General features: G+C 48.6%; 40 non-coding genes and 1 pseudogene across 40 annotated transcripts; all 41 read left to right on the forward strand.

Moving 5' to 3' along the window:
* The window catches only part of LOC148585377 (protein FAR1-RELATED SEQUENCE 5-like), a 218,629-nt pseudogene that overhangs the window by 127,136 nt on the left and 73,320 nt on the right, over nt 1-18,173 (forward strand).
* LOC148585634 (5S ribosomal RNA) lies at nt 243-361 on the forward strand. Its single transcript, XR_015912380.1, has one exon. It is a non-coding gene; the product is annotated as a 5S ribosomal RNA (ribosomal RNA).
* On the forward strand, nt 696-814 carry LOC148585635 (5S ribosomal RNA). Its single transcript, XR_015912381.1, has one exon. It is a non-coding gene; the product is annotated as a 5S ribosomal RNA (ribosomal RNA).
* On the forward strand, nt 1,149-1,267 carry LOC148585636 (5S ribosomal RNA). Its single transcript, XR_015912382.1, has one exon. It is a non-coding gene; the product is annotated as a 5S ribosomal RNA (ribosomal RNA).
* On the forward strand, nt 1,602-1,720 carry LOC148585637 (5S ribosomal RNA). Its single transcript, XR_015912383.1, has one exon. It is a non-coding gene; the product is annotated as a 5S ribosomal RNA (ribosomal RNA).
* LOC148585638 (5S ribosomal RNA) lies at nt 2,055-2,173 on the forward strand. The gene has a single exon (XR_015912385.1). It is a non-coding gene; the product is annotated as a 5S ribosomal RNA (ribosomal RNA).
* LOC148585639 (5S ribosomal RNA) lies at nt 2,508-2,626 on the forward strand. The gene has a single exon (XR_015912386.1). It is a non-coding gene; the product is annotated as a 5S ribosomal RNA (ribosomal RNA).
* On the forward strand, nt 2,961-3,079 carry LOC148585640 (5S ribosomal RNA). Its single transcript, XR_015912387.1, has one exon. It is a non-coding gene; the product is annotated as a 5S ribosomal RNA (ribosomal RNA).
* LOC148585641 (5S ribosomal RNA) lies at nt 3,414-3,532 on the forward strand. The gene has a single exon (XR_015912388.1). It is a non-coding gene; the product is annotated as a 5S ribosomal RNA (ribosomal RNA).
* On the forward strand, nt 3,867-3,985 carry LOC148585642 (5S ribosomal RNA). Its single transcript, XR_015912389.1, has one exon. It is a non-coding gene; the product is annotated as a 5S ribosomal RNA (ribosomal RNA).
* LOC148585643 (5S ribosomal RNA) lies at nt 4,320-4,438 on the forward strand. The gene has a single exon (XR_015912390.1). It is a non-coding gene; the product is annotated as a 5S ribosomal RNA (ribosomal RNA).
* On the forward strand, nt 4,773-4,891 carry LOC148585644 (5S ribosomal RNA). The gene has a single exon (XR_015912391.1). It is a non-coding gene; the product is annotated as a 5S ribosomal RNA (ribosomal RNA).
* Nucleotides 5,226-5,344, forward strand: LOC148585645 (5S ribosomal RNA). The gene has a single exon (XR_015912392.1). It is a non-coding gene; the product is annotated as a 5S ribosomal RNA (ribosomal RNA).
* On the forward strand, nt 5,679-5,797 carry LOC148585646 (5S ribosomal RNA). The gene has a single exon (XR_015912393.1). It is a non-coding gene; the product is annotated as a 5S ribosomal RNA (ribosomal RNA).
* Nucleotides 6,132-6,250, forward strand: LOC148585647 (5S ribosomal RNA). The gene has a single exon (XR_015912394.1). It is a non-coding gene; the product is annotated as a 5S ribosomal RNA (ribosomal RNA).
* On the forward strand, nt 6,585-6,703 carry LOC148585648 (5S ribosomal RNA). The gene has a single exon (XR_015912396.1). It is a non-coding gene; the product is annotated as a 5S ribosomal RNA (ribosomal RNA).
* LOC148585649 (5S ribosomal RNA) lies at nt 7,038-7,156 on the forward strand. The gene has a single exon (XR_015912397.1). It is a non-coding gene; the product is annotated as a 5S ribosomal RNA (ribosomal RNA).
* On the forward strand, nt 7,491-7,609 carry LOC148585650 (5S ribosomal RNA). The gene has a single exon (XR_015912398.1). It is a non-coding gene; the product is annotated as a 5S ribosomal RNA (ribosomal RNA).
* LOC148585651 (5S ribosomal RNA) lies at nt 7,944-8,062 on the forward strand. The gene has a single exon (XR_015912399.1). It is a non-coding gene; the product is annotated as a 5S ribosomal RNA (ribosomal RNA).
* LOC148585652 (5S ribosomal RNA) lies at nt 8,397-8,515 on the forward strand. The gene has a single exon (XR_015912400.1). It is a non-coding gene; the product is annotated as a 5S ribosomal RNA (ribosomal RNA).
* LOC148585653 (5S ribosomal RNA) lies at nt 8,850-8,968 on the forward strand. Its single transcript, XR_015912401.1, has one exon. It is a non-coding gene; the product is annotated as a 5S ribosomal RNA (ribosomal RNA).
* On the forward strand, nt 9,303-9,421 carry LOC148585654 (5S ribosomal RNA). The gene has a single exon (XR_015912402.1). It is a non-coding gene; the product is annotated as a 5S ribosomal RNA (ribosomal RNA).
* Nucleotides 9,756-9,874, forward strand: LOC148585655 (5S ribosomal RNA). Its single transcript, XR_015912403.1, has one exon. It is a non-coding gene; the product is annotated as a 5S ribosomal RNA (ribosomal RNA).
* Nucleotides 10,209-10,327, forward strand: LOC148585656 (5S ribosomal RNA). The gene has a single exon (XR_015912404.1). It is a non-coding gene; the product is annotated as a 5S ribosomal RNA (ribosomal RNA).
* Nucleotides 10,662-10,780, forward strand: LOC148585657 (5S ribosomal RNA). Its single transcript, XR_015912405.1, has one exon. It is a non-coding gene; the product is annotated as a 5S ribosomal RNA (ribosomal RNA).
* Nucleotides 11,115-11,233, forward strand: LOC148585658 (5S ribosomal RNA). Its single transcript, XR_015912407.1, has one exon. It is a non-coding gene; the product is annotated as a 5S ribosomal RNA (ribosomal RNA).
* On the forward strand, nt 11,568-11,686 carry LOC148585659 (5S ribosomal RNA). The gene has a single exon (XR_015912408.1). It is a non-coding gene; the product is annotated as a 5S ribosomal RNA (ribosomal RNA).
* On the forward strand, nt 12,021-12,139 carry LOC148585660 (5S ribosomal RNA). The gene has a single exon (XR_015912409.1). It is a non-coding gene; the product is annotated as a 5S ribosomal RNA (ribosomal RNA).
* LOC148585661 (5S ribosomal RNA) lies at nt 12,474-12,592 on the forward strand. Its single transcript, XR_015912410.1, has one exon. It is a non-coding gene; the product is annotated as a 5S ribosomal RNA (ribosomal RNA).
* LOC148585662 (5S ribosomal RNA) lies at nt 12,928-13,046 on the forward strand. Its single transcript, XR_015912411.1, has one exon. It is a non-coding gene; the product is annotated as a 5S ribosomal RNA (ribosomal RNA).
* LOC148585663 (5S ribosomal RNA) lies at nt 13,381-13,499 on the forward strand. The gene has a single exon (XR_015912412.1). It is a non-coding gene; the product is annotated as a 5S ribosomal RNA (ribosomal RNA).
* Nucleotides 13,834-13,952, forward strand: LOC148585664 (5S ribosomal RNA). The gene has a single exon (XR_015912413.1). It is a non-coding gene; the product is annotated as a 5S ribosomal RNA (ribosomal RNA).
* Nucleotides 14,287-14,405, forward strand: LOC148585665 (5S ribosomal RNA). Its single transcript, XR_015912414.1, has one exon. It is a non-coding gene; the product is annotated as a 5S ribosomal RNA (ribosomal RNA).
* On the forward strand, nt 14,741-14,859 carry LOC148585666 (5S ribosomal RNA). Its single transcript, XR_015912415.1, has one exon. It is a non-coding gene; the product is annotated as a 5S ribosomal RNA (ribosomal RNA).
* LOC148585667 (5S ribosomal RNA) lies at nt 15,194-15,312 on the forward strand. Its single transcript, XR_015912416.1, has one exon. It is a non-coding gene; the product is annotated as a 5S ribosomal RNA (ribosomal RNA).
* Nucleotides 15,647-15,765, forward strand: LOC148585668 (5S ribosomal RNA). The gene has a single exon (XR_015912418.1). It is a non-coding gene; the product is annotated as a 5S ribosomal RNA (ribosomal RNA).
* On the forward strand, nt 16,100-16,218 carry LOC148585669 (5S ribosomal RNA). The gene has a single exon (XR_015912419.1). It is a non-coding gene; the product is annotated as a 5S ribosomal RNA (ribosomal RNA).
* On the forward strand, nt 16,553-16,671 carry LOC148585670 (5S ribosomal RNA). The gene has a single exon (XR_015912420.1). It is a non-coding gene; the product is annotated as a 5S ribosomal RNA (ribosomal RNA).
* On the forward strand, nt 17,006-17,124 carry LOC148585671 (5S ribosomal RNA). The gene has a single exon (XR_015912421.1). It is a non-coding gene; the product is annotated as a 5S ribosomal RNA (ribosomal RNA).
* On the forward strand, nt 17,459-17,577 carry LOC148585672 (5S ribosomal RNA). The gene has a single exon (XR_015912422.1). It is a non-coding gene; the product is annotated as a 5S ribosomal RNA (ribosomal RNA).
* LOC148585673 (5S ribosomal RNA) lies at nt 17,922-18,040 on the forward strand. The gene has a single exon (XR_015912423.1). It is a non-coding gene; the product is annotated as a 5S ribosomal RNA (ribosomal RNA).

Raw genomic sequence — 18,173 nt, forward strand, 5'->3', positions numbered from 1 at the left:
ATTTTGACCCCCAAGTAGCTCATTTTGATCCGTGCTCTGTAGAAAAGGCGTTTTTACGGAGTATTTGGTCTTACTCGCGGACACGTCTTTACGGAGCATTTTCACCATACTTACTTCTTAATCACGATGTTATATTATCCCAAAAGTCAAACGGACACATGCGAGCGCCGGATCCATTAACTGTTAGGGCCAGTTCAGCTAGATGCGTAAGGCTTATATGTATTTTGCGTAAGGATGCTAACGGGTGCGATCATACCAGCACTAATGCACCGGATCCCATCAGAACTCCGCAGTTAAGCGTGCTTGGGCGAGAGTAGTACTAGGATGGGTGACCTCCTGGGAAGTCCTCGTGTTGCACCCCTCATTTTGCTTTTAGCTTTTTGGTCCGCGCGGCTTTGGCCACGGTCACCTAGCCAGGGCTGGGTGAGCACATTTTCGAGCTCAAAATCCATCATTTTGACCCCCAAGTAGCTCATTTTGATCCGTGCTCTGTAGAAAAGGCGTTTTTACGGAGTATTTGGTCTTACTCGCGGACACGTCTTTACGGAGCATTTTCACCATACTTACTTCTTAATCACGATGTTATATTATCCCAAAAGTCAAACGGACACATGCGAGCGCCGGATCCATTAACTGTTAGGGCCAGTTCAGCTAGATGCGTAAGGCTTATATGTATTTTGCGTAAGGATGCTAACGGGTGCGATCATACCAGCACTAATGCACCGGATCCCATCAGAACTCCGCAGTTAAGCGTGCTTGGGCGAGAGTAGTACTAGGATGGGTGACCTCCTGGGAAGTCCTCGTGTTGCACCCCTCATTTTGCTTTTAGCTTTTTGGTCCGCGCGGCTTTGGCCACGGTCACCTAGCCAGGGCTGGGTGAGCACATTTTCGAGCTCAAAATCCATCATTTTGACCCCCAAGTAGCTCATTTTGATCCGTGCTCTGTAGAAAAGGCGTTTTTACGGAGTATTTGGTCTTACTCGCGGACACGTCTTTACGGAGCATTTTCACCATACTTACTTCTTAATCACGATGTTATATTATCCCAAAAGTCAAACGGACACATGCGAGCGCCGGATCCATTAACTGTTAGGGCCAGTTCAGCTAGATGCGTAAGGCTTATATGTATTTTGCGTAAGGATGCTAACGGGTGCGATCATACCAGCACTAATGCACCGGATCCCATCAGAACTCCGCAGTTAAGCGTGCTTGGGCGAGAGTAGTACTAGGATGGGTGACCTCCTGGGAAGTCCTCGTGTTGCACCCCTCATTTTGCTTTTAGCTTTTTGGTCCGCGCGGCTTTGGCCACGGTCACCTAGCCAGGGCTGGGTGAGCACATTTTCGAGCTCAAAATCCATCATTTTGACCCCCAAGTAGCTCATTTTGATCCGTGCTCTGTAGAAAAGGCGTTTTTACGGAGTATTTGGTCTTACTCGCGGACACGTCTTTACGGAGCATTTTCACCATACTTACTTCTTAATCACGATGTTATATTATCCCAAAAGTCAAACGGACACATGCGAGCGCCGGATCCATTAACTGTTAGGGCCAGTTCAGCTAGATGCGTAAGGCTTATATGTATTTTGCGTAAGGATGCTAACGGGTGCGATCATACCAGCACTAATGCACCGGATCCCATCAGAACTCCGCAGTTAAGCGTGCTTGGGCGAGAGTAGTACTAGGATGGGTGACCTCCTGGGAAGTCCTCGTGTTGCACCCCTCATTTTGCTTTTAGCTTTTTGGTCCGCGCGGCTTTGGCCACGGTCACCTAGCCAGGGCTGGGTGAGCACATTTTCGAGCTCAAAATCCATCATTTTGACCCCCAAGTAGCTCATTTTGATCCGTGCTCTGTAGAAAAGGCGTTTTTACGGAGTATTTGGTCTTACTCGCGGACACGTCTTTACGGAGCATTTTCACCATACTTACTTCTTAATCACGATGTTATATTATCCCAAAAGTCAAACGGACACATGCGAGCGCCGGATCCATTAACTGTTAGGGCCAGTTCAGCTAGATGCGTAAGGCTTATATGTATTTTGCGTAAGGATGCTAACGGGTGCGATCATACCAGCACTAATGCACCGGATCCCATCAGAACTCCGCAGTTAAGCGTGCTTGGGCGAGAGTAGTACTAGGATGGGTGACCTCCTGGGAAGTCCTCGTGTTGCACCCCTCATTTTGCTTTTAGCTTTTTGGTCCGCGCGGCTTTGGCCACGGTCACCTAGCCAGGGCTGGGTGAGCACATTTTCGAGCTCAAAATCCATCATTTTGACCCCCAAGTAGCTCATTTTGATCCGTGCTCTGTAGAAAAGGCGTTTTTACGGAGTATTTGGTCTTACTCGCGGACACGTCTTTACGGAGCATTTTCACCATACTTACTTCTTAATCACGATGTTATATTATCCCAAAAGTCAAACGGACACATGCGAGCGCCGGATCCATTAACTGTTAGGGCCAGTTCAGCTAGATGCGTAAGGCTTATATGTATTTTGCGTAAGGATGCTAACGGGTGCGATCATACCAGCACTAATGCACCGGATCCCATCAGAACTCCGCAGTTAAGCGTGCTTGGGCGAGAGTAGTACTAGGATGGGTGACCTCCTGGGAAGTCCTCGTGTTGCACCCCTCATTTTGCTTTTAGCTTTTTGGTCCGCGCGGCTTTGGCCACGGTCACCTAGCCAGGGCTGGGTGAGCACATTTTCGAGCTCAAAATCCATCATTTTGACCCCCAAGTAGCTCATTTTGATCCGTGCTCTGTAGAAAAGGCGTTTTTACGGAGTATTTGGTCTTACTCGCGGACACGTCTTTACGGAGCATTTTCACCATACTTACTTCTTAATCACGATGTTATATTATCCCAAAAGTCAAACGGACACATGCGAGCGCCGGATCCATTAACTGTTAGGGCCAGTTCAGCTAGATGCGTAAGGCTTATATGTATTTTGCGTAAGGATGCTAACGGGTGCGATCATACCAGCACTAATGCACCGGATCCCATCAGAACTCCGCAGTTAAGCGTGCTTGGGCGAGAGTAGTACTAGGATGGGTGACCTCCTGGGAAGTCCTCGTGTTGCACCCCTCATTTTGCTTTTAGCTTTTTGGTCCGCGCGGCTTTGGCCACGGTCACCTAGCCAGGGCTGGGTGAGCACATTTTCGAGCTCAAAATCCATCATTTTGACCCCCAAGTAGCTCATTTTGATCCGTGCTCTGTAGAAAAGGCGTTTTTACGGAGTATTTGGTCTTACTCGCGGACACGTCTTTACGGAGCATTTTCACCATACTTACTTCTTAATCACGATGTTATATTATCCCAAAAGTCAAACGGACACATGCGAGCGCCGGATCCATTAACTGTTAGGGCCAGTTCAGCTAGATGCGTAAGGCTTATATGTATTTTGCGTAAGGATGCTAACGGGTGCGATCATACCAGCACTAATGCACCGGATCCCATCAGAACTCCGCAGTTAAGCGTGCTTGGGCGAGAGTAGTACTAGGATGGGTGACCTCCTGGGAAGTCCTCGTGTTGCACCCCTCATTTTGCTTTTAGCTTTTTGGTCCGCGCGGCTTTGGCCACGGTCACCTAGCCAGGGCTGGGTGAGCACATTTTCGAGCTCAAAATCCATCATTTTGACCCCCAAGTAGCTCATTTTGATCCGTGCTCTGTAGAAAAGGCGTTTTTACGGAGTATTTGGTCTTACTCGCGGACACGTCTTTACGGAGCATTTTCACCATACTTACTTCTTAATCACGATGTTATATTATCCCAAAAGTCAAACGGACACATGCGAGCGCCGGATCCATTAACTGTTAGGGCCAGTTCAGCTAGATGCGTAAGGCTTATATGTATTTTGCGTAAGGATGCTAACGGGTGCGATCATACCAGCACTAATGCACCGGATCCCATCAGAACTCCGCAGTTAAGCGTGCTTGGGCGAGAGTAGTACTAGGATGGGTGACCTCCTGGGAAGTCCTCGTGTTGCACCCCTCATTTTGCTTTTAGCTTTTTGGTCCGCGCGGCTTTGGCCACGGTCACCTAGCCAGGGCTGGGTGAGCACATTTTCGAGCTCAAAATCCATCATTTTGACCCCCAAGTAGCTCATTTTGATCCGTGCTCTGTAGAAAAGGCGTTTTTACGGAGTATTTGGTCTTACTCGCGGACACGTCTTTACGGAGCATTTTCACCATACTTACTTCTTAATCACGATGTTATATTATCCCAAAAGTCAAACGGACACATGCGAGCGCCGGATCCATTAACTGTTAGGGCCAGTTCAGCTAGATGCGTAAGGCTTATATGTATTTTGCGTAAGGATGCTAACGGGTGCGATCATACCAGCACTAATGCACCGGATCCCATCAGAACTCCGCAGTTAAGCGTGCTTGGGCGAGAGTAGTACTAGGATGGGTGACCTCCTGGGAAGTCCTCGTGTTGCACCCCTCATTTTGCTTTTAGCTTTTTGGTCCGCGCGGCTTTGGCCACGGTCACCTAGCCAGGGCTGGGTGAGCACATTTTCGAGCTCAAAATCCATCATTTTGACCCCCAAGTAGCTCATTTTGATCCGTGCTCTGTAGAAAAGGCGTTTTTACGGAGTATTTGGTCTTACTCGCGGACACGTCTTTACGGAGCATTTTCACCATACTTACTTCTTAATCACGATGTTATATTATCCCAAAAGTCAAACGGACACATGCGAGCGCCGGATCCATTAACTGTTAGGGCCAGTTCAGCTAGATGCGTAAGGCTTATATGTATTTTGCGTAAGGATGCTAACGGGTGCGATCATACCAGCACTAATGCACCGGATCCCATCAGAACTCCGCAGTTAAGCGTGCTTGGGCGAGAGTAGTACTAGGATGGGTGACCTCCTGGGAAGTCCTCGTGTTGCACCCCTCATTTTGCTTTTAGCTTTTTGGTCCGCGCGGCTTTGGCCACGGTCACCTAGCCAGGGCTGGGTGAGCACATTTTCGAGCTCAAAATCCATCATTTTGACCCCCAAGTAGCTCATTTTGATCCGTGCTCTGTAGAAAAGGCGTTTTTACGGAGTATTTGGTCTTACTCGCGGACACGTCTTTACGGAGCATTTTCACCATACTTACTTCTTAATCACGATGTTATATTATCCCAAAAGTCAAACGGACACATGCGAGCGCCGGATCCATTAACTGTTAGGGCCAGTTCAGCTAGATGCGTAAGGCTTATATGTATTTTGCGTAAGGATGCTAACGGGTGCGATCATACCAGCACTAATGCACCGGATCCCATCAGAACTCCGCAGTTAAGCGTGCTTGGGCGAGAGTAGTACTAGGATGGGTGACCTCCTGGGAAGTCCTCGTGTTGCACCCCTCATTTTGCTTTTAGCTTTTTGGTCCGCGCGGCTTTGGCCACGGTCACCTAGCCAGGGCTGGGTGAGCACATTTTCGAGCTCAAAATCCATCATTTTGACCCCCAAGTAGCTCATTTTGATCCGTGCTCTGTAGAAAAGGCGTTTTTACGGAGTATTTGGTCTTACTCGCGGACACGTCTTTACGGAGCATTTTCACCATACTTACTTCTTAATCACGATGTTATATTATCCCAAAAGTCAAACGGACACATGCGAGCGCCGGATCCATTAACTGTTAGGGCCAGTTCAGCTAGATGCGTAAGGCTTATATGTATTTTGCGTAAGGATGCTAACGGGTGCGATCATACCAGCACTAATGCACCGGATCCCATCAGAACTCCGCAGTTAAGCGTGCTTGGGCGAGAGTAGTACTAGGATGGGTGACCTCCTGGGAAGTCCTCGTGTTGCACCCCTCATTTTGCTTTTAGCTTTTTGGTCCGCGCGGCTTTGGCCACGGTCACCTAGCCAGGGCTGGGTGAGCACATTTTCGAGCTCAAAATCCATCATTTTGACCCCCAAGTAGCTCATTTTGATCCGTGCTCTGTAGAAAAGGCGTTTTTACGGAGTATTTGGTCTTACTCGCGGACACGTCTTTACGGAGCATTTTCACCATACTTACTTCTTAATCACGATGTTATATTATCCCAAAAGTCAAACGGACACATGCGAGCGCCGGATCCATTAACTGTTAGGGCCAGTTCAGCTAGATGCGTAAGGCTTATATGTATTTTGCGTAAGGATGCTAACGGGTGCGATCATACCAGCACTAATGCACCGGATCCCATCAGAACTCCGCAGTTAAGCGTGCTTGGGCGAGAGTAGTACTAGGATGGGTGACCTCCTGGGAAGTCCTCGTGTTGCACCCCTCATTTTGCTTTTAGCTTTTTGGTCCGCGCGGCTTTGGCCACGGTCACCTAGCCAGGGCTGGGTGAGCACATTTTCGAGCTCAAAATCCATCATTTTGACCCCCAAGTAGCTCATTTTGATCCGTGCTCTGTAGAAAAGGCGTTTTTACGGAGTATTTGGTCTTACTCGCGGACACGTCTTTACGGAGCATTTTCACCATACTTACTTCTTAATCACGATGTTATATTATCCCAAAAGTCAAACGGACACATGCGAGCGCCGGATCCATTAACTGTTAGGGCCAGTTCAGCTAGATGCGTAAGGCTTATATGTATTTTGCGTAAGGATGCTAACGGGTGCGATCATACCAGCACTAATGCACCGGATCCCATCAGAACTCCGCAGTTAAGCGTGCTTGGGCGAGAGTAGTACTAGGATGGGTGACCTCCTGGGAAGTCCTCGTGTTGCACCCCTCATTTTGCTTTTAGCTTTTTGGTCCGCGCGGCTTTGGCCACGGTCACCTAGCCAGGGCTGGGTGAGCACATTTTCGAGCTCAAAATCCATCATTTTGACCCCCAAGTAGCTCATTTTGATCCGTGCTCTGTAGAAAAGGCGTTTTTACGGAGTATTTGGTCTTACTCGCGGACACGTCTTTACGGAGCATTTTCACCATACTTACTTCTTAATCACGATGTTATATTATCCCAAAAGTCAAACGGACACATGCGAGCGCCGGATCCATTAACTGTTAGGGCCAGTTCAGCTAGATGCGTAAGGCTTATATGTATTTTGCGTAAGGATGCTAACGGGTGCGATCATACCAGCACTAATGCACCGGATCCCATCAGAACTCCGCAGTTAAGCGTGCTTGGGCGAGAGTAGTACTAGGATGGGTGACCTCCTGGGAAGTCCTCGTGTTGCACCCCTCATTTTGCTTTTAGCTTTTTGGTCCGCGCGGCTTTGGCCACGGTCACCTAGCCAGGGCTGGGTGAGCACATTTTCGAGCTCAAAATCCATCATTTTGACCCCCAAGTAGCTCATTTTGATCCGTGCTCTGTAGAAAAGGCGTTTTTACGGAGTATTTGGTCTTACTCGCGGACACGTCTTTACGGAGCATTTTCACCATACTTACTTCTTAATCACGATGTTATATTATCCCAAAAGTCAAACGGACACATGCGAGCGCCGGATCCATTAACTGTTAGGGCCAGTTCAGCTAGATGCGTAAGGCTTATATGTATTTTGCGTAAGGATGCTAACGGGTGCGATCATACCAGCACTAATGCACCGGATCCCATCAGAACTCCGCAGTTAAGCGTGCTTGGGCGAGAGTAGTACTAGGATGGGTGACCTCCTGGGAAGTCCTCGTGTTGCACCCCTCATTTTGCTTTTAGCTTTTTGGTCCGCGCGGCTTTGGCCACGGTCACCTAGCCAGGGCTGGGTGAGCACATTTTCGAGCTCAAAATCCATCATTTTGACCCCCAAGTAGCTCATTTTGATCCGTGCTCTGTAGAAAAGGCGTTTTTACGGAGTATTTGGTCTTACTCGCGGACACGTCTTTACGGAGCATTTTCACCATACTTACTTCTTAATCACGATGTTATATTATCCCAAAAGTCAAACGGACACATGCGAGCGCCGGATCCATTAACTGTTAGGGCCAGTTCAGCTAGATGCGTAAGGCTTATATGTATTTTGCGTAAGGATGCTAACGGGTGCGATCATACCAGCACTAATGCACCGGATCCCATCAGAACTCCGCAGTTAAGCGTGCTTGGGCGAGAGTAGTACTAGGATGGGTGACCTCCTGGGAAGTCCTCGTGTTGCACCCCTCATTTTGCTTTTAGCTTTTTGGTCCGCGCGGCTTTGGCCACGGTCACCTAGCCAGGGCTGGGTGAGCACATTTTCGAGCTCAAAATCCATCATTTTGACCCCCAAGTAGCTCATTTTGATCCGTGCTCTGTAGAAAAGGCGTTTTTACGGAGTATTTGGTCTTACTCGCGGACACGTCTTTACGGAGCATTTTCACCATACTTACTTCTTAATCACGATGTTATATTATCCCAAAAGTCAAACGGACACATGCGAGCGCCGGATCCATTAACTGTTAGGGCCAGTTCAGCTAGATGCGTAAGGCTTATATGTATTTTGCGTAAGGATGCTAACGGGTGCGATCATACCAGCACTAATGCACCGGATCCCATCAGAACTCCGCAGTTAAGCGTGCTTGGGCGAGAGTAGTACTAGGATGGGTGACCTCCTGGGAAGTCCTCGTGTTGCACCCCTCATTTTGCTTTTAGCTTTTTGGTCCGCGCGGCTTTGGCCACGGTCACCTAGCCAGGGCTGGGTGAGCACATTTTCGAGCTCAAAATCCATCATTTTGACCCCCAAGTAGCTCATTTTGATCCGTGCTCTGTAGAAAAGGCGTTTTTACGGAGTATTTGGTCTTACTCGCGGACACGTCTTTACGGAGCATTTTCACCATACTTACTTCTTAATCACGATGTTATATTATCCCAAAAGTCAAACGGACACATGCGAGCGCCGGATCCATTAACTGTTAGGGCCAGTTCAGCTAGATGCGTAAGGCTTATATGTATTTTGCGTAAGGATGCTAACGGGTGCGATCATACCAGCACTAATGCACCGGATCCCATCAGAACTCCGCAGTTAAGCGTGCTTGGGCGAGAGTAGTACTAGGATGGGTGACCTCCTGGGAAGTCCTCGTGTTGCACCCCTCATTTTGCTTTTAGCTTTTTGGTCCGCGCGGCTTTGGCCACGGTCACCTAGCCAGGGCTGGGTGAGCACATTTTCGAGCTCAAAATCCATCATTTTGACCCCCAAGTAGCTCATTTTGATCCGTGCTCTGTAGAAAAGGCGTTTTTACGGAGTATTTGGTCTTACTCGCGGACACGTCTTTACGGAGCATTTTCACCATACTTACTTCTTAATCACGATGTTATATTATCCCAAAAGTCAAACGGACACATGCGAGCGCCGGATCCATTAACTGTTAGGGCCAGTTCAGCTAGATGCGTAAGGCTTATATGTATTTTGCGTAAGGATGCTAACGGGTGCGATCATACCAGCACTAATGCACCGGATCCCATCAGAACTCCGCAGTTAAGCGTGCTTGGGCGAGAGTAGTACTAGGATGGGTGACCTCCTGGGAAGTCCTCGTGTTGCACCCCTCATTTTGCTTTTAGCTTTTTGGTCCGCGCGGCTTTGGCCACGGTCACCTAGCCAGGGCTGGGTGAGCACATTTTCGAGCTCAAAATCCATCATTTTGACCCCCAAGTAGCTCATTTTGATCCGTGCTCTGTAGAAAAGGCGTTTTTACGGAGTATTTGGTCTTACTCGCGGACACGTCTTTACGGAGCATTTTCACCATACTTACTTCTTAATCACGATGTTATATTATCCCAAAAGTCAAACGGACACATGCGAGCGCCGGATCCATTAACTGTTAGGGCCAGTTCAGCTAGATGCGTAAGGCTTATATGTATTTTGCGTAAGGATGCTAACGGGTGCGATCATACCAGCACTAATGCACCGGATCCCATCAGAACTCCGCAGTTAAGCGTGCTTGGGCGAGAGTAGTACTAGGATGGGTGACCTCCTGGGAAGTCCTCGTGTTGCACCCCTCATTTTGCTTTTAGCTTTTTGGTCCGCGCGGCTTTGGCCACGGTCACCTAGCCAGGGCTGGGTGAGCACATTTTCGAGCTCAAAATCCATCATTTTGACCCCCAAGTAGCTCATTTTGATCCGTGCTCTGTAGAAAAGGCGTTTTTACGGAGTATTTGGTCTTACTCGCGGACACGTCTTTACGGAGCATTTTCACCATACTTACTTCTTAATCACGATGTTATATTATCCCAAAAGTCAAACGGACACATGCGAGCGCCGGATCCATTAACTGTTAGGGCCAGTTCAGCTAGATGCGTAAGGCTTATATGTATTTTGCGTAAGGATGCTAACGGGTGCGATCATACCAGCACTAATGCACCGGATCCCATCAGAACTCCGCAGTTAAGCGTGCTTGGGCGAGAGTAGTACTAGGATGGGTGACCTCCTGGGAAGTCCTCGTGTTGCACCCCTCATTTTGCTTTTAGCTTTTTGGTCCGCGCGGCTTTGGCCACGGTCACCTAGCCAGGGCTGGGTGAGCACATTTTCGAGCTCAAAATCCATCATTTTGACCCCCAAGTAGCTCATTTTGATCCGTGCTCTGTAGAAAAGGCGTTTTTACGGAGTATTTGGTCTTACTCGCGGACACGTCTTTACGGAGCATTTTCACCATACTTACTTCTTAATCACGATGTTATATTATCCCAAAAGTCAAACGGACACATGCGAGCGCCGGATCCATTAACTGTTAGGGCCAGTTCAGCTAGATGCGTAAGGCTTATATGTATTTTGCGTAAGGATGCTAACGGGTGCGATCATACCAGCACTAATGCACCGGATCCCATCAGAACTCCGCAGTTAAGCGTGCTTGGGCGAGAGTAGTACTAGGATGGGTGACCTCCTGGGAAGTCCTCGTGTTGCACCCCTCATTTTGCTTTTAGCTTTTTGGTCCGCGCGGCTTTGGCCACGGTCACCTAGCCAGGGCTGGGTGAGCACATTTTCGAGCTCAAAATCCATCATTTTGACCCCCAAGTAGCTCATTTTGATCCGTGCTCTGTAGAAAAGGCGTTTTTACGGAGTATTTGGTCTTACTCGCGGACACGTCTTTACGGAGCATTTTCACCATACTTACTTCTTAATCACGATGTTATATTATCCCAAAAGTCAAACGGACACATGCGAGCGCCGGATCCATTAACTGTTAGGGCCAGTTCAGCTAGATGCGTAAGGCTTATATGTATTTTGCGTAAGGATGCTAACGGGTGCGATCATACCAGCACTAATGCACCGGATCCCATCAGAACTCCGCAGTTAAGCGTGCTTGGGCGAGAGTAGTACTAGGATGGGTGACCTCCTGGGAAGTCCTCGTGTTGCACCCCTCATTTTGCTTTTAGCTTTTTGGTCCGCGCGGCTTTGGCCACGGTCACCTAGCCAGGGCTGGGTGAGCACATTTTCGAGCTCAAAATCCATCATTTTGACCCCCAAGTAGCTCATTTTGATCCGTGCTCTGTAGAAAAGGCGTTTTTACGGAGTATTTGGTCTTACTCGCGGACACGTCTTTACGGAGCATTTTCACCATACTTACTTCTTAATCACGATGTTATATTATCCCAAAAGTCAAACGGACACATGCGAGCGCCGGATCCATTAACTGTTAGGGCCAGTTCAGCTAGATGCGTAAGGCTTATATGTATTTTGCGTAAGGATGCTAACGGGTGCGATCATACCAGCACTAATGCACCGGATCCCATCAGAACTCCGCAGTTAAGCGTGCTTGGGCGAGAGTAGTACTAGGATGGGTGACCTCCTGGGAAGTCCTCGTGTTGCACCCCTCATTTTGCTTTTAGCTTTTTGGTCCGCGCGGCTTTGGCCACGGTCACCTAGCCAGGGCTGGGTGAGCACATTTTCGAGCTCAAAATCCATCATTTTGACCCCCAAGTAGCTCATTTTGATCCGTGCTCTGTAGAAAAGGCGTTTTTACGGAGTATTTGGTCTTACTCGCGGACACGTCTTTACGGAGCATTTTCACCATACTTACTTCTTAATCACGATGTTATATTATCCCAAAAGTCAAACGGACACATGCGAGCGCCGGATCCATTAACTGTTAGGGCCAGTTCAGCTAGATGCGTAAGGCTTATATGTATTTTGCGTAAGGATGCTAACGGGTGCGATCATACCAGCACTAATGCACCGGATCCCATCAGAACTCCGCAGTTAAGCGTGCTTGGGCGAGAGTAGTACTAGGATGGGTGACCTCCTGGGAAGTCCTCGTGTTGCACCCCTCATTTTGCTTTTAGCTTTTTGGTCCGCGCGGCTTTGGCCACGGTCACCTAGCCAGGGCTGGGTGAGCACATTTTCGAGCTCAAAATCCATCATTTTGACCCCCAAGTAGCTCATTTTGATCCGTGCTCTGTAGAAAAGGCGTTTTTACGGAGTATTTGGTCTTACTCGCGGACACGTCTTTACGGAGCATTTTCACCATACTTACTTCTTAATCACGATGTTATATTATCCCAAAAGTCAAACGGACACATGCGAGCGCCGGATCCATTAACTGTTAGGGCCAGTTCAGCTAGATGCGTAAGGCTTATATGTATTTTGCGTAAGGATGCTAACGGGTGCGATCATACCAGCACTAATGCACCGGATCCCATCAGAACTCCGCAGTTAAGCGTGCTTGGGCGAGAGTAGTACTAGGATGGGTGACCTCCTGGGAAGTCCTCGTGTTGCACCCCTCATTTTTGCTTTTAGCTTTTTGGTCCGCGCGGCTTTGGCCACGGTCACCTAGCCAGGGCTGGGTGAGCACATTTTCGAGCTCAAAATCCATCATTTTGACCCCCAAGTAGCTCATTTTGATCCGTGCTCTGTAGAAAAGGCGTTTTTACGGAGTATTTGGTCTTACTCGCGGACACGTCTTTACGGAGCATTTTCACCATACTTACTTCTTAATCACGATGTTATATTATCCCAAAAGTCAAACGGACACATGCGAGCGCCGGATCCATTAACTGTTAGGGCCAGTTCAGCTAGATGCGTAAGGCTTATATGTATTTTGCGTAAGGATGCTAACGGGTGCGATCATACCAGCACTAATGCACCGGATCCCATCAGAACTCCGCAGTTAAGCGTGCTTGGGCGAGAGTAGTACTAGGATGGGTGACCTCCTGGGAAGTCCTCGTGTTGCACCCCTCATTTTGCTTTTAGCTTTTTGGTCCGCGCGGCTTTGGCCACGGTCACCTAGCCAGGGCTGGGTGAGCACATTTTCGAGCTCAAAATCCATCATTTTGACCCCCAAGTAGCTCATTTTGATCCGTGCTCTGTAGAAAAGGCGTTTTTACGGAGTATTTGGTCTTACTCGCGGACACGTCTTTACGGAGCATTTTCACCATACTTACTTCTTAATCACGATGTTATATTATCCCAAAAGTCAAACGGACACATGCGAGCGCCGGATCCATTAACTGTTAGGGCCAGTTCAGCTAGATGCGTAAGGCTTATATGTATTTTGCGTAAGGATGCTAACGGGTGCGATCATACCAGCACTAATGCACCGGATCCCATCAGAACTCCGCAGTTAAGCGTGCTTGGGCGAGAGTAGTACTAGGATGGGTGACCTCCTGGGAAGTCCTCGTGTTGCACCCCTCATTTTGCTTTTAGCTTTTTGGTCCGCGCGGCTTTGGCCACGGTCACCTAGCCAGGGCTGGGTGAGCACATTTTCGAGCTCAAAATCCATCATTTTGACCCCCAAGTAGCTCATTTTGATCCGTGCTCTGTAGAAAAGGCGTTTTTACGGAGTATTTGGTCTTACTCGCGGACACGTCTTTACGGAGCATTTTCACCATACTTACTTCTTAATCACGATGTTATATTATCCCAAAAGTCAAACGGACACATGCGAGCGCCGGATCCATTAACTGTTAGGGCCAGTTCAGCTAGATGCGTAAGGCTTATATGTATTTTGCGTAAGGATGCTAACGGGTGCGATCATACCAGCACTAATGCACCGGATCCCATCAGAACTCCGCAGTTAAGCGTGCTTGGGCGAGAGTAGTACTAGGATGGGTGACCTCCTGGGAAGTCCTCGTGTTGCACCCCTCATTTTGCTTTTAGCTTTTTGGTCCGCGCGGCTTTGGCCACGGTCACCTAGCCAGGGCTGGGTGAGCACATTTTCGAGCTCAAAATCCATCATTTTGACCCCCAAGTAGCTCATTTTGATCCGTGCTCTGTAGAAAAGGCGTTTTTACGGAGTATTTGGTCTTACTCGCGGACACGTCTTTACGGAGCATTTTCACCATACTTACTTCTTAATCACGATGTTATATTATCCCAAAAGTCAAACGGACACATGCGAGCGCCGGATCCATTAACTGTTAGGGCCAGTTCAGCTAGATGCGTAAGGCTTATATGTATTTTGCGTAAGGATGCTAACGGGTGCGATCATACCAGCACTAATGCACCGGATCCCATCAGAACTCCGCAGTTAAGCGTGCTTGGGCGAGAGTAGTACTAGGATGGGTGACCTCCTGGGAAGTCCTCGTGTTGCACCCCTCATTTTGCTTTTAGCTTTTTGGTCCGCGCGGCTTTGGCCACGGTCACCTAGCCAGGGCTGGGTGAGCACATTTTCGAGCTCAAAATCCATCATTTTGACCCCCAAGTAGCTCATTTTGATCCGTGCTCTGTAGAAAAGGCGTTTTTACGGAGTATTTGGTCTTACTCGCGGACACGTCTTTACGGAGCATTTTCACCATACTTACTTCTTAATCACGATGTTATATTATCCCAAAAGTCAAACGGACACATGCGAGCGCCGGATCCATTAACTGTTAGGGCCAGTTCAGCTAGATGCGTAAGGCTTATATGTATTTTGCGTAAGGATGCTAACCGGGTGCGATCATACCAGCACTAATGCACCGGATCCCATCAGAACTCCGCAGTTAAGCGTGCTTGGGCGAGAGTAGTACTAGGATGGGTGACCTCCTGGGAAGTCCTCGTGTTGCACCCCTCATTTTGCTTTTAGCTTTTTGGTCCGCGCGGCTTTGGCCACGGTCACCTAGCCAGGGCTGGGTGAGCACATTTTCGAGCTCAAAATCCATCATTTTGACCCCCAAGTAGCTCATTTTGATCCGTGCTCTGTAGAAAAGGCGTTTTTACGGAGTATTTGGTCTTACTCGCGGACACGTCTTTACGGAGCATTTTCACCATACTTACTTCTTAATCACGATGTTATATTATCCCAAAAGTCAAACGGACACATGCGAGCGCCGGATCCATTAACTGTTAGGGCCAGTTCAGCTAGATGCGTAAGGCTTATATGTATTTTGCGTAAGGATGCTAACGGGTGCGATCATACCAGCACTAATGCACCGGATCCCATCAGAACTCCGCAGTTAAGCGTGCTTGGGCGAGAGTAGTACTAGGATGGGTGACCTCCTGGGAAGTCCTCGTGTTGCACCCCTCATTTTGCTTTTAGCTTTTTGGTCCGCGCGGCTTTGGCCACGGTCACCTAGCCAGGGCTGGGTGAGCACATTTTCGAGCTCAAAATCCATCATTTTGACCCCCAAGTAGCTCATTTTGATCCGTGCTCTGTAGAAAAGGCGTTTTTACGGAGTATTTGGTCTTACTCGCGGACACGTCTTTACGGAGCATTTTCACCATACTTACTTCTTAATCACGATGTTATATTATCCCAAAAGTCAAACGGACACATGCGAGCGCCGGATCCATTAACTGTTAGGGCCAGTTCAGCTAGATGCGTAAGGCTTATATGTATTTTGCGTAAGGATGCTAACGGGTGCGATCATACCAGCACTAATGCACCGGATCCCATCAGAACTCCGCAGTTAAGCGTGCTTGGGCGAGAGTAGTACTAGGATGGGTGACCTCCTGGGAAGTCCTCGTGTTGCACCCCTCATTTTGCTTTTAGCTTTTTGGTCCGCGCGGCTTTGGCCACGGTCACCTAGCCAGGGCTGGGTGAGCACATTTTCGAGCTCAAAATCCATCATTTTGACCCCCAAGTAGCTCATTTTGATCCGTGCTCTGTAGAAAAGGCGTTTTTACGGAGTATTTGGTCTTACTCGCGGACACGTCTTTACGGAGCATTTTCACCATACTTACTTCTTAATCACGATGTTATATTATCCCAAAAGTCAAACGGACACATGCGAGCGCCGGATCCATTAACTGTTAGGGCCAGTTCAGCTAGATGCGTAAGGCTTATATGTATTTTGCGTAAGGATGCTAACGGGTGCGATCATACCAGCACTAATGCACCGGATCCCATCAGAACTCCGCAGTTAAGCGTGCTTGGGCGAGAGTAGTACTAGGATGGGTGACCTCCTGGGAAGTCCTCGTGTTGCACCCCTCATTTTGCTTTTAGCTTTTTGGTCCGCGCGGCTTTGGCCACGGTCACCTAGCCAGGGCTGGGTGAGCACATTTTCGAGCTCAAAATCCATCATTTTGACCCCCAAGTAGCTCATTTTGATCCGTGCTCTGTAGAAAAGGCGTTTTTACGGAGTATTTGGTCTTACTCGCGGACACGTCTTTACGGAGCATTTTCACCATACTTACTTCTTAATCACGATGTTATATTATCCCAAAAGTCAAACGGACACATGCGAGCGCCGGATCCATTAACTGTTAGGGCCAGTTCAGCTAGATGCGTAAGGCTTATATGTATTTTGCGTAAGGATGCTAACGGGTGCGATCATACCAGCACTAATGCACCGGATCCCATCAGAACTCCGCAGTTAAGCGTGCTTGGGCGAGAGTAGTACTAGGATGGGTGACCTCCTGGGAAGTCCTCGTGTTGCACCCCTCATTTTGCTTTTAGCTTTTTGGTCCGCGCGGCTTTGGCCACGGTCACCTAGCCAGGGCTGGGTGAGCACATTTTCGAGCTCAAAATCCATCATTTTGACCCCCAAGTAGCTCATTTTGATCCGTGCTCTGTAGAAAAGGCGTTTTTACGGAGTATTTGGTCTTACTCGCGGACACGTCTTTACGGAGCATTTTCACCATACTTACTTCTTAATCACGATGTTATATTATCCCAAAAGTCAAACGGACACATGCGAGCGCCGGATCCATTAACTGTTAGGGCCAGTTCAGCTAGATGCGTAAGGCTTATATGTATTTTGCGTAAGGATGCTAACGGGTGCGATCATACCAGCACTAATGCACCGGATCCCATCAGAACTCCGCAGTTAAGCGTGCTTGGGCGAGAGTAGTACTAGGATGGGTGACCTCCTGGGAAGTCCTCGTGTTGCACCCCTCATTTTGCTTTTAGCTTTTTGGTCCGCGCGGCTTTGGCCACGGTCACCTAGCCAGGGCTGGGTGAGCACATTTTCGAGCTCAAAATCCATCATTTTGACCCCCAAGTAGCTCATTTTGATCCGTGCTCTGTAGAAAAGGCGTTTTTACGGAGTATTTGGTCTTACTCGCGGACACGTCTTTACGGAGCATTTTCACCATACTTACTTCTTAATCACGATGTTATATTATCCCAAAAGTCAAACGGACACATGCGAGCGCCGGATCCATTAACTGTTAGGGCCAGTTCAGCTAGATGCGTAAGGCTTATATGTATTTTGCGTAAGGATGCTAACGGGTGCGATCATACCAGCACTAATGCACCGGATCCCATCAGAACTCCGCAGTTAAGCGTGCTTGGGCGAGAGTAGTACTAGGATGGGTGACCTCCTGGGAAGTCCTCGTGTTGCACCCCTCATTTTGCTTTTAGCTTTTTGGTCCGCGCGGCTTTGGCCACGGTCACCTAGCCAGGGCTGGGTGAGCACATTTTCGAGCTCAAAATCCATCATTTTGACCCCCAAGTAGCTCATTTTGATCCGTGCTCTGTAACTCAGTGGCGAAAAGGCGTTTTTACGGAGTATTTGGTCTTACTCGCGGACACGTCTTTACGGAGCATTTTCACCATACTTACTTCTTAATCACGATGTTATATTATCCCAAAAGTCAAACGGACACATGCGAGCGCCGGATCCATTAACTGTTAGGGCCAGTTCAGCTAGATGCGTAAGGCTTATATGTATTTTGCGTAAGGATGCTAACGGGTGCGATCATACCAGCACTAATGCACCGGATCCCATCAGAACTCCGCAGTTAAGCGTGCTTGGGCGAGAGTAGTACTAGGATGGGTGACCTCCTGGGAAGTCCTCGTGTTGCACCCCTCATTTTGCTTTTAGCTTTTTGGTCCGCGCGGCTTTGGCCACGGTCACCTAGCCAGGGCTGGGTGAGCACATTTTCGAGCTCAAAATCCATCATTTTGACCCCCAAGTAGCTCATTTTGATCCGTGCTCTGTA

Source organism: Corylus avellana, chromosome 5 (assembly GCF_965113065.1).
Source record: "Corylus avellana chromosome 5, dhCorAvel1.hap1.2, whole genome shotgun sequence".
NCBI lineage: Eukaryota > Viridiplantae > Streptophyta > Magnoliopsida > Fagales > Betulaceae > Corylus > Corylus avellana.